Genomic DNA, 13,398 nt, shown 5'->3' with positions numbered 1-13,398 from the left:
TGATAAATCAAATTTTTCTCTTTGAAAGTTAGAAAATCCTTTTTTCTTTGGGTACGTAGTGTTCCTTCACCCAGAAAGCACTATATTATTTATTGATGCTGTTTCACTTTTCCTCAAAAGAGTCTACTGATACTACATTATTTCAGCTCCGGAGATAATCTGGGACTTCCTTAAAAATCATGTGACTTTTTTTTGGAGCAGGAGTACATTCTGAGCTCTGTCTGCTAGATTATCTTGCCACAGCCATTTTCACCTGGATAGTTTATTTTTACATATATATAACCACTTGATGTAATGAGAGAATCTTAATTTTTGTTTTGTGGTTTTTTCTTTTGATGTTTTCATTTATCTTTTGTGAACTGACATAATTGGCTCCATTTTTATTAGTTATTACTTTAGCTAGAAACTATGCTAATTACTAAGTCTTAGTTTTAGTTTGATTCTGAATTTGTTTTGGGATTGCAGGAATGTGGGGTCTCAGGAATATATTTTATGTTAAGCAAATTAAGAATGGAACTTTCAGAGCATCCTTCACAAGTGTCCATCTTCATTCTCATTTGACCTCTTTTGGGGTCAATTACTCTTTCTTCATATATTACTCTTTCTTCATATATATATATATATTTTAGGATATATGTGTATATATATATATATATATTTTTTTTTTTTAGCTAGTTACTGTGGTCACTTTTCCCAATGTTTTTTGTGACCATCCCCAAATCATTTCCTATGTCTTTCACCCTAATTCCTCATTATCCTCATAAGAAAAGTATTTATCCAGCTTTGGTGGCTCTCCTCTGGCTGAAGAGCAAGATTCCTTAAGATGTTACCCTTGTTCCTAATTTTGTAATGGTTCACCATCTGTTCAATATATTAAAGGCTCAGAAATGTGTGTTGTACCTAATATATCACAGATGTGGAAACAATAATAATAAAATAAAGTTATATTTATGTGAAGTGAAGATACTGCTAATATGTTCCCTTGGGTTTGGTTAGTCTGACATTCTTGCTATGTTTGGGCACTTATTTGCAACATGCTTTCAAATTTCTTAGAGTGAATTAGATATTTTCATCTTATTTAACCAGCATGCATTTGATTAAGTATGTTAAAACTCAGTTGAATAAAATTGAAGTCAATAATATAAAGAGTAATGAGCTGTTTTACGGTGTAATTTGGGAAAAAATTAGCTGTATTTCTTGTTATGAGAACAGCAGATAGCATCATACAGTGGACTATGATTTTCTAAGTAAATTAATTTTGATAAAGGTTAATTGCACAGCAATAGCAAATGCTGGGAATTGGCATCCAAATGTCAGATTTCACAGACAAATTTTAGTTTTTTACTGATTTTTTTTTCCTCCAGAGGAAGAATATGAAAACTTAAGTTTGTTTAGAAGATATTATCATTCTATTTAGGAATTAAGAAATAGGCTTTATTTTTCTGCAAATTGAGCAGCAAAGATAACAGTGAATTACAGTTTTTACGGATAGATTTTTTTGAAAAGCCCCTATGGAAATCTAATATGTAGGTCTTTATTTAGGAGCTGTTTTTAGTTTGTAATCATAATTCAGGATCTAAATGATCCCTATAATTTTTTATTATATATGTGTTTTCATTGCTTCAGAAAGAAAGGATGGAGTGTATTATTTAATAATTTGTATTTTGGTATTACTTATAGAGTGAATGTTACGATCAGTTGTATTTTAGGTAATTTATGTACTGTTGAGACAAATACAGATCTCTATTTTCTCTCTCTCCTTAATAGCATAAGAGTGTTATATATCACTTTATCAGTTAGCAAAATGTGAAGGTAAAAATTGAAAATGGAGATTTTTCAGTGGTTTTTGGCCTGGCATGCAAGTTATCATTCTATTTTAACAGTAAGTAAGAATCCGAACAAATTGAAAACTTTCATCTTTCTTAGAGTTTTCATAGAGGTGAGGTCATAGGGCTAGCTGCTGTCCCCAAATTGGAGATACAGGCAAATACAGTGAATGACAATTATTCTAGGAGAGCATAGGAGCAGAGACCTCTAAGGAAACCAGTACTGGGTAGGGAAAAAACCTAAAAAACCTAAAAAACCTAATTAATGAATTGCCAGAGGCTCAGTGTGGTAAGTCTGAGGTAGAAACTCTAGGGGGGCCCAAGTATAAGAATCCCACATTTTTCATGGTTTTACTTCCAGCTCTACCATGTCTTCACAGAGAGAATTAGAGAAAAGTGCCCTGGTACTTCCTACATAGGAAGGGGAAATCAATCATTTTGAAATATGCCAAGGCATTCCATTTTTCTTGACAAGATTTGCCCTAAAGAAAAGTTATTTTGTCAGTGTCTAACCTTTTATGGTGTTATCAGAGCCTAACTGACCTGGAGGAGGGGGAATACCCAACTTTAGGCTGTTTTAGCCTTCCGTGGAGGGGAAGAAAAGTGTCCAATTCCAGCCACCCTGTTCCTCCTCTAGTCATCCTCTTTGTCCTAAGGGGTGTGTGTGTGTGGTGAGGGTGGTGGTGTGGGAGGATTGAGAAGAACTTTTGAAGGTCATAACTTGGGAGCACAGACTCACTAAAAGACCGAGACCTAATCATAGAACACTTCTCTTACCCCACATTACTAATGCCTATTTGCCACTATTCCTTTTTTCCAGTGCATCATGTCTGGCTTCCAGCAAAAAAATTACAAGTCATGCTAAAAAGCAAAAGTACAGTTTACAAAGACAGAGCAAGCATCAGAATCAGACTTAAACACCGCAGGGATATTGGAGTGATCGGACTAGGAATTTAAAACAATTATGACAAATATGCCAAGGGCTCTAATGAAGAAAATAGCCAGCAGGCAAGAACAGATGGATAATGTATGAAATTCTAAGAAAGAACAAAAATGCTAGAAATTTAAAAATACTGTGACAGAAATGAAGAATGCCTTTGATGGGCTTCTTAGAAGACCAAACATAGCTGAGGAAAGAATCTCTCTGAGCTTGAGGATATGTCAGTAGAAACGTCTAAAATTAAAAAACAACGAGGGGCACCTGGATGGCTCAGTTGGTTGAGTATCCAACTCTTGGTTTTGGCTCAGGTCATGATGTTGGGGTTGTGGGATCAGGCACTGTTTCTGACTCTGTGTGCAGCGTGGAGTCTGCTTGAGGCTCTTTCTCCCTCAGCCCCTCTCCACCACTCTCTCTCTCAAATAAATGGCTAAATCTTAAAAAAGAAAAAAAAAAAAAAGATTTAAAAAGCAAAGAGAAAAAAGCCTGAAAAAAAATTAAAAAAAAAAAAACTAAGAACTGTGGGACAATTTCAAAAGGTATAATATATGCATAATGGGAATACCAGAAAGAGAGGAAGGGGTAAAAGGAACAGAGGAAATATTTGAAGCAATATTGACAGAGTATTTCACCAAATTAATGTCAGAGTCCAAACCACAGATTCAGGAAGTTTGGAGAACACCAGGCAGGGTAAGAGTCCCCAAAATTTCACCTAGGCATTTCATATTCAAACTTTAAAAAATCAGACAGGAGGTAATCTTGAAAGAAGCCAGAGGGAAAAACACCGTATGTATAGAGAAGCAAAGGTAAGAATTACATCTGACTTCTATTCAGAAATCATACAAGCAAGAAAAGAGTGAAGTGGAATAAAGTGTTGAGAGAAAAATCCAACAATTTAGAATTCCGTATCCTGCTAAATTATGCTTTAAAGAAAAGGAGAAAAAAGACTTTCTCAGATAACAAAGATGTAGAAAATTTGTTGCTAGTGGGCTTGCCTTATAAGACATATTAAAAGAAATTCTTCAGAGAGGGAAAACTGTATAGGCTAGAAACTTGGGTCTACATTAAAAAAGGGGAGAACGTTGAGAGCTTGTTTGGAGGTTCTAGCAGGGGAGCGCAGCTACTCATATACCCTTGACTGAAGAACGGTCCTCTCCTCTATCGGGGAAGGTCGTCCTCTTCGACTGAGCATGCAGCTTCGGGAGGGACGCACATGGAGTGGTGAGGGAGGAAGGGGATACCTGCCTAGCCAGCCAGATCAGCCGAATCAACCTGGCGATCAATGGGGTGACAGATGTCGCAGCCAGATCGCCCTCATTGGATTGGGAGGGAGACAAACCATAAGTGACTCGTAATCTCACAAAACAAACTGAGGGTTGCTGGGGGGAGGGGGGTTGGGAGGGGGGGCGGTTATGGACATTGGGGAGGGTATGTGCTAAGGTGAGTGCTGTGAAGTGTGTAAACCTGGCGATTCACAGACCTGTACCCCTGGGGATGAAAACATATGTTTATAAAAAATAAAAAAAAAAAAAGAAAGAAAAACGGGAGAACATTAGAGAAAGACTAGGTGAAGAGAAATAACTTTAAAATAACTTTTGAATAACTTTAACTTTTATTTTTCTTATTCCTAATTGACCTTACAGATAACATAATTTTTTAAAAATAATATTATCAACAATGTATTCAATGAGTGTTGCTTAAATATAAGTGAAATGAATGACAACAATGATACAAGGGTTGGGAAAGAGGAATTAAGAATATTCTACCCATGAAATGGACTTGGATTAGTTGTATAATGTGAACTCAAGGGCAAAAATAAAAGAAAGTGAAAAAAGAAGTATAATTGATATGCTAAGAAGGGAGAGAAAATTGAATCTCATAAAAATCCCTAATTAAAACCACAAAAGAGAAAGAGTAGAAGATATAAATAGGAACAAAAACAAGGGCAATGAACAGAAAACAGTAACAAATAGGATATCAATCCAGGTATATCAGTAATTAGTTTACATGCCAGTGGTCTAAATATACTCAGTTAAAAGAGACCATCAGAGTGGAACAAAAGACAAGATTCAACTATATATTGTCAACAGAAACCCACTTTAAATGTGAAGACACATACAGAATAAAAATAAAAGAATGGAGAAGGATATACCATACTAACACTAATCAAAAGAAAGCCAGAATAGCTCTATTAACTTCAGAGCAGACTTCAGAGCAAGGAAAATCTTCAAGTGGAAACAGGGGCATTATATAATGACAGTGGGGTCAATTCTTTAGAAAGACATAATCCTTAGTATGTAGGCATCAAAATGTGTGAGGCAAAAACTGAGAGAATAGCAAAAAGAAAGATGTTGCTATTATTGCTGGGTGTCTCAACACTCTTGTCTTAAAAATGGACATATCTAGCAGGCAGAAAATTAGTGAGAAAATATTTGAACTCAGCAGCACCATCAGTCAACCAGATATGATTGACATTTGTAGATTACTTCATCCAACAATAGTAGAATACACATTCCTCTCAAGAATGAAAATGGTAAGGGTGCTTGGGTGGCTCAGTAAGTTAAGTGCCCTCCTCTTGGTTTTGGCACAGGGTCTTGAGATCAAGACCTACCTCGGGCTCCACGCTCAGTGGGGAGTTTGCTTGAGATTCTCTCTGCCACCCCCTTTGTGCTCCCTCTCCCTCAAATAAATAAAATCTTTAAAAAAGAAAAAAGGAATGAAAATGGTATTATTTAGAAACTTCAGAGTTCATTTTAGACTTTAATTTGTTTCCTGTAGGATTGCATCATAAACGAGATCAGAGAAAAGAAAGATGAGGACTCATTTTAAAAAATACAACAAATTATCACCTGCCTCCCCTCTACTTCTTACATATTCTAGGGTAAGAATTTTAGAACTTCGATTTTATTGTTATACATTTTTCTGGCCTCAAGTTTGGCATAATGAATGAGTATATGTGAGTTATATACTTTTATAGTGAAACCTACCTGGCATTCTCTCTCATTCATTAGCTACTAGGAATATTTCATACAACTCTTTGGTTCCATGTAGGAAAATTTGAAAATTATTCTGAAGTATGAATCCTTCATGCCTTGGCCAGTATTTGATAATTATTGATTTTGCTCCTGAATAAAAGAGCTCTAGATGTCTGACTGCCTTATTATTTTTTTTTTTAGTAGATTTTGAGTAATAACAGAAGCAGATGAGAAAAGACAGGTGAGAATTTGTAAAGGAAGAGAATATTCTAACTGGATTTTAGACAGTTTTATAGGTTAGTAGAAGACAGATACTTTGAATGATACATTGCTGAACTTTCTCAAGTAGAGAGGAAAATGACTTAGATTTGGTTTTATATTTGAAATGGTGGTGTTTCTTTCCCATTCTGAGACCAGCCTTTTCTCCCTGCTCTTGCTCTCCTGTCGAGTTATGCTAGTGAGGAGCAGAATCATAGGTTTCAATTAGTGGAATGTAGGAGCATTGGGTAGAATGAGGAGTTGTATTTCACCTTCTTTGTCTAAATTTTAATTCTCATTTTTGTTGCTCAAAATAGTGTTTCAAGAATTGGTACCTGGTTCAAGAGGGTCTTATTCTTAGCAAAGCTATTCTAATGACAAAAGGCATTCTGTGTTTTCCTATTAGATTATTGGAATAATTATTGGGTTGGCATCTATTTGCATGCTAAATGCGTGTCATTGCTATCTTTTGTTTGCCTGGTAGACTCATGATAGTGACCTTACAGGGATTACCAACAGAATTCCTTTTCTATAAAAAACAGATAACACTGAAAACAGGGGCGCCTGGGTGGCTCAGCTGGTTAAGCATCTGAGTCTTGATTTTGGTTCAGGTCATGATCTCAGGGTTGTGAGATCAAGCCCCATGCTGGGCACTGTACTGGGCATGGAGCCTGCTTGAGATTTTCTCCCTTTGCCCCCCTACCTTCACCCCCACCCCCCACTCAGATACTCTCTCTCTTAAAAAAAAAAAAAAAAAAAAGAAGATAGAAAATGAAAAAAAACCCTAAAAACAAAAAAATAAAACAACATGTCAAATGAACTTCCCTCTTTGGATTGCAGTTATGGTTTGAGGACAAAAATCTGTCAATGTATAATCCCAGGGTTTCTGTCCTGTCTTAGCTGCCTATTTTCTGAACAAACCTTGATCAAGTCAAATCACTTCTTACCTCATTTTCTTCATCTTCAAAATGGAGACTGTGTCTACCTTACAAAACAGTGGTAAGAACTAAATAACAAAATGTGTGCCAAGTGCCTGGGTCATGTCTGACACAGAACAAGTGTTACTTCTCTTCCTCCTTCCTTTTGGCATCAGTAATATCTGGATTCCACCTCTTGAATTCAGTAGTTACTGATTGTGAGATCAAATTATTTTGTTTCTCTGAGCCTCATTTTCCTTTAACATGAGATCATTAATACCCATTTTATAAAGTTGTGGTTGGAATTCAGTTCCTAGAGTAGTCTAAGAAATTTTTTGTTGAATCTGAATGTAAATGTTAAACTGCTAAAAACTTATATAAATGTATGAATTTTGCTGGATGGATCTTTTGGACACAAGATCCACAATGTATTTTTAGGAATGTATACTAAGAAGAACATAATAAGGAAAAATACATTTCTAGGTCATTATTGTTGTTTTCATGGGAGGACTCTACAATAGTTTACTTAATTTTTGCTTAATGTATTTCATTGGGAAAGTAGGGAAATTGTTGATCAAATGATTTATTGTCACTTGAAATAGCTACCTCTAGAACAGTTATGCATATGGCACTAAGGGAGTCAAACACTTGAATATACCTCTTTCTTTGCTTTTATTCTTTTTGTCTTAGGTAACTGCATTTTTACTGACACTTCTGTATACAATAATAGTTATGTGGGCAGATCTTGGAAAATTAATCTGAAAACTGCCTAGTTTGGTAACTGCTAGAGAAATAATTAATTAACCAATATTAAAGTTTAGTTGGTAAATTGAGGTCGAGTCCCATTAATGAATCATGTTAAATGAGTTACACATTAAATCAATATTGTTGAATTTAACTACGTGTTAAATCAATGTAATTTCTTTGACATCATAGAATAGAAAAGAAATTGATGTATGTGTGGTATATTGTATTGAATTAGGGAGTTTGAATTTTTAAGAATGTTCTATAGTTCCATGAATTTCAGTTGGATTTGTTTGAATGTGAATCATTTTTATAATTAGCAAAAATATTATTGCCTTTTTGTCTTGTAGCAGTTGTGTCAGCTTTTGTACATGTGGGGATGAATGTAAATTCTAACTTATTTTCTTAGACATTTCCCAAAGGTTAGGAAATAATTTAGCATACAGAATGTTAATCACTTTCAAGAATTCCCAGTTTATCATTTTATTTGACATACTATATTTCTTATTAGATTGCTTGTTATCTGCCTTGAAAATGTTGCAGAAAGTTGGAAATAGTCTTTGTATGCATAATTTTTACCTGCAAGGAAACAGATAGAAGAAAATAGAATAAAAACTGAATTGCAAATCATTTAAGTGCAGACAAGTTTCTGCTGAGAAAGTGGAGATGAATTTATGTGTGACTGTTAAAATGTATGGATATGTTGATTATCACTATGTTTAAGTATTTTTGTCATAAGGCAAAGGGTTTGCAAAGTAAGAATAATTGCATGCATTATTGGTATTGCTGAAATAAAAAAATAACTTTGTTTCTTCAAGGTTTGGTTTTTTTCTTTTTGATACTTGTTTTTTAAAGAAACCAGATGTGTATAGAACTGGATGTTTATTTTTTTACTCCTTTTAAAAAAATAATTTAATGTTAAGAGCTATCAGAATTCTGTGATTGTACATTTATAAAATGTTTGGGCAAGTCATTCATAAAGTAATGTAATATAATATTTTTGTCCTTTTTTATTGTGGTGAAATATATATAACATAAAATTTACCATTTAACCATTTTAAGTATGTCATTAGGTGTAGGTACTTACACTGTAGCTCAGTGTAAGTACGTTTACAATGTTGTGCTGCCATCACCACTGTCTCCAGAACTTTTTCAGCATAACAAACTACTGTACTCATGGAACATTAACTCTGCCTTCCTTCCAGCCCCTGTAACCCCTGTAACCATTGTTTTATTTTGTCTTTATGGATTTGACTATTCTAGGCTCATCTTATGAGTTTAATCATGTATTTGTTCTTATGTGACTGTCTTCTTTCTCTTAACATAGTGTCTTTCGGGTTCATCCGTGTTATATCATGTATCAGAATTTCATTCTTTTAAGAATGAATAATATTTTATCTTATGAATGTGCCACATTTGTTTATCCATTCATCTGTCAGTGGACATTTGGGTTGTTGTGAATAATGCTGCTATGAACATTGATGTCTAAGTTATCTATTCAAATGTGGTAATATGTTTTATAATATGTTTTTATATTTTAATATTGAAAAATTTTTGTGGTAATGAAATTCTATTTAAATGGACTAGATAAATATATTTTCAGTGCCATCAGTGAATATTAAATACCTTTTGTGTATTCTAAATAGTGGAGATATAAAGAGTCATAAAATCATGATACACTCTTTTGAACTTAAAATCAAATAATATATAGGGTATATATTTTAATAATAATAATAATAATAGGGTGTGCTTATAAAAATATCCTGATTGGTAGCATATGCTTTTGGAGTTGAAAAGGTATTTACAATCTAATACAAACCAGCATCCTACTTCACTAAATTTTTGTATGTTGTCCTCACCAATTAAGACGCAAAATACTTGACCGTAATCAACTTGGATATTCCATTCAAGCATATGTATTTAACATATGCATTTAACATTCAAGCATAAATTCTAGAGAGATCATATTAAAATGGAAGTTGGATCATGACATTCCTCTAAACAGTTTTATCTAATGAAAACATTCTTAGAATGATTTAACATTTCTTTTCCCAGACTTCCACCTTAACTCTTTATCACATCTCCTGTCCCCATACCCACTGTGAGCTGGGTAATTCTTTGTTGTGGATACATGGCTTATGTATGTAAACTGGCTTAAGTGTATATGAGTAAAAGGCAGAAGGTTGAATTCTATATGTTTCAAGGTTCTTCCCAGGTTTGTGATTCTAATTTAATCTCTGTGGTACCTGGATTTTCCAAATGAGAGAAAACAGAATAGGCATGTATAACCTCTAAATAAGGCTTCTCAACAGATCTATGGTAAATTTACAAGCTGAAATTTGATCAGAATATAAACATTTTGTTATTTTTTGGTATTTCAGTGGTCTTTTTCTCTCTTTCTCAAAGTATTTTCTGGAAAAGCAAAATAAATCTTTTATGAATTCATCATAATTTTGTAGTTTAATTGGATTTTTAAGGTTTCTCTGTGTGTGCCAGCTGGACTTTTAGAGAGTGTTACTACTCTTTTTCCATGGAAATGTTAGACCAAAGGAAAACATACAGCTAGCTGTTAGAATCACATTTCCTATGGATGATGTTTTGAAGCTCAAAAGGAACTTTAAACATTTTAAATGCAGCTGAGCAGAGGTTCCAAAAGCTGATGCTATAGTACTGTTTCTTCCTCCATATTCATCTCCTTGACTCCCAGTAGTGAGCCTGAATTGTGAATGATAGACATTTAAAGGCTTATTACTCTGCAGAGTGAAAAAAAGAAAGAAAGAAAGGAAGAAAGAAAGCAAGCAAGCAAGCAAGCTGAACTAATTTCAAAGTCAACACTTAAAATACTGAAGGGGTGAATGAAGAAGCATAATCATCCATTCATTCAACACATATATGATAGTCTACTACGTATCAGACAATCACTAAATACAGGAAATAAAGCAATGACTAAAACAGAATCAGTCCCTACACTGTTGGAACTTAGATTGCCTAGAACAGTGAGTGGAACCTAATAGGCACTTAAAAATATTTGAATAAACTTGTTCTGTTTTCTGGAGAAGATTTTGGAGTAAGGAGCATTGTAGTGAAGAAGTATGGAGTGTCCTGATCACTGTATTATAAATAGTTCGTTTTAAAAACTGAAAAAATGGAAATAAACCAAGTATCTATTAATAGGGAAAAAGGTTAAGTAAGTTTATTAGAAATACATAGAATGTAGTATATACTGGGGTCTTGTAATGACATGTGAAGATATATACATGTAAGGTGTTCTTTACCTAGTGAATTAAAGTAGGCTATAGAATAGGATGTGTGCAATGAGTCCTTTAATGTAAGACTGTTTATCTTTAAGTAAAATGTCTTGAGAGATGGTGCAGAAATGGTAATCCATGAATTATTCTTTCAAAAGATAAATTTTCTGTGCACTTTTCTTTATCCTTTATGCATTTCTGTGATTGTTTCTTTTGTTTTACAGCGATCATGTACATAATTTGAAAATAATTAAGCTAATTTAAATGTTTTAGTATAAATTGATTTTTAAACTTAATACCTGTATCAGTAGACATTGTTACTGGTTGATGGTCCATTGTCCTGTAAATATAAAATGTATCAACATTAAGGAATTCCACATTTTCTTTCTGGAGAATGAAAGTTAACCAGAAGGAAATACTTACCTTTAACATTTAATATTTATCTTTAATATTCACAGGGTATATTTTTTAAAATGAACAGTAACATTTTAAAATGTGTATAATACTAAGAAACTATTTTATAGTAATTTTAGCTTTTATAGATACTTTGAGGAATGTCCGTATAATTGAAAGATGGAGAACTGAGACCATTCTTTAGCTTTTTTCTGTTTGAAAACTTAGTTTGGATATAGATATTAGTAGATGTTAGATTTAACTGTATTTTTTATATGAAGATTTGTTTTTGCTTTCTTCTTTGCTTAGTACGATTACTGATTTTTTCTTTCTTTCTTTCTTTTTTAAGGTTTATTTGTTTGAGATAAAGCGAACTAGAGAGCATGAGTGGGGCTTGAGGGAGAGGGAGAAGCAATTTTCTCACTGAGCAGAGAGCCCAAAGCCAGGCTTGATCCCAGGACCCTGGCATCATGACCTGAGCCAAAGTCAGATGTTTAACCGACTAAGCCACCCAGGTGCGCCTGGTTTTCTTAATTAGGGGAGAGAATACATGCGTTTTGGGAGTCCTGGATGTAGTTGGTTAATATTCTTAGGTTTTCACAGTATAATATGGCAGATCATACTAAATTATTTCTTCATGAGTATTTTCTTCCAAATTTCTTGTAATAAGTTGTATTTTTATCAGGACAAATTAGGGCACTCTTGAAAAATTCCATTGTACACAGATTATTCTAACAAATTCATTTCATTAGAAATACTATAGCAACTTTATTTTTAATCTTCTGGAAGATCATATTGACTGATTATTGGAGTTTCAAATGATAGGTGATTGAATTTGAAAACTGTGTCTCAAGGTCTGTTTATCTTTTTAAAATGATTATTGTTAAATACTTGTTTATTTTTTTTTAAAGATTTTATTTATTTATTTGACAGAGATCACAAGTAGGCAGAGAGGCAGGCAAAGAGGGAGAGAGGAGGAAGCAGGCTCCCCGCTGAGCAGAGAGCCCGATGTGGGACTCAATCCCAGGACCCTAACTGAGATCATGACCTGACCTGAAGGCAGAGGCTTTAACCCACTGAGCCACCCAGGCGCCCCTAAATACTTGTTTAAGTGATAGGTTAATGTTGTTTAGGTATAAATAAAAGTATCATTCTTCAAAACAAGAGTTTTGTCAGGCTACATAGTCCTATAGACCATGATACACTAAATTTGAGACAAATTTTTTTCTAGATGTTTAGCTGTAAGTGCCGTAATTGTATAAAATCTTCGCACACTGAGCATATGAAGCAAAAAAAATAAACTATACACTTTGGAAGGTGATTTTTATAGGTCCTTTTCTCTCTTTCTCTCTTGATTTTTAGTTTTCCATTTCTGAAAAATAAGATGCTTGTTCTAGTTCAATGAGTATGGTAATATCAAACCCAGGTAGAATAGTGCATCTCATATTGTCGTTTTTTAAGGTGAGATAGTTGATAGAATAGAGAATAAATAATATTGTTAGATGTTGACTCCCTTCTAGAATAAAAATGTGAACCTCTTTATCAGTAAATTATTATTATATAGACTTTAACTGTTTAAAAATATAAGAAAGGAATTCCAGAAAAACTGAAACAAAATGCTTAAATTAATACCATATACTTGAATGATAGCTAGCACTTATAAATGGTATTTTAATTATTACATGATGACATGTATATAAATAATAAGTGTGTATTAGTCTAAATAAAATTAATGGTTTCTTCTTTTATACACTGTCACTATTCTTGGACTTTTTACTTTAAGGCATTCATTTATTCATTAGTCAGCAATATTCAGTGTGTGCTATATTATAGGTACTGTTCTAGACTGAATGATACTAAACTATATAGACAAAAATTATTGATCTCATGGAGCTTTTATTCTGGTGGGAATACAGATACTAAACAAATAAGTATGTTTGATGGTGATAAGTATTCTAGAGAAAAGTAAGTACATGAGGGAAGATGATAGGGAATGTTGGAGTGGGAAGTATACCATTTTTTTATAGAATGGTCAGGGAAGGTTTTATTGAGAAGGTGGTAGTTGAGCGATGATGACCTGAATTTGCTGAGGAAAGAACT

The 13,398-nt window shown here is 33.6% G+C and overlaps 1 protein-coding gene across 6 annotated transcripts in view; it reads left to right on the top strand.

Annotated features, from left to right (window-relative positions):
• Positions 1-13,398, top strand: part of FUT8 (fucosyltransferase 8) — a 302,069-nt gene that overhangs the window by 105,836 nt on the left and 182,835 nt on the right. Inside the window, exon 4 of one of the 6 annotated variants that reach the window (XM_032875172.1) lies at positions 5,542-5,644. The exons of the other annotated variants lie outside the window; for them this stretch is intronic. The gene's annotated coding sequence lies outside the window, so the exon portion shown is untranslated. The remainder of the gene's footprint in view (positions 1-5,541; positions 5,645-13,398) is intronic. 6 annotated transcript variants of the gene reach the window in all.

The sequence above is a fragment of the Lontra canadensis genome, unplaced genomic scaffold (assembly GCF_010015895.1).
Source record: "Lontra canadensis isolate GAN:19392208 unplaced genomic scaffold, GSC_riverotter_1.0 scaffold55, whole genome shotgun sequence".
Taxonomy (NCBI): domain Eukaryota; kingdom Metazoa; phylum Chordata; class Mammalia; order Carnivora; family Mustelidae; genus Lontra; species Lontra canadensis.
The sequence above is the reverse complement of the archived record's forward strand: the minus strand, read 5'-3'. Positions and strand labels throughout refer to the sequence as shown.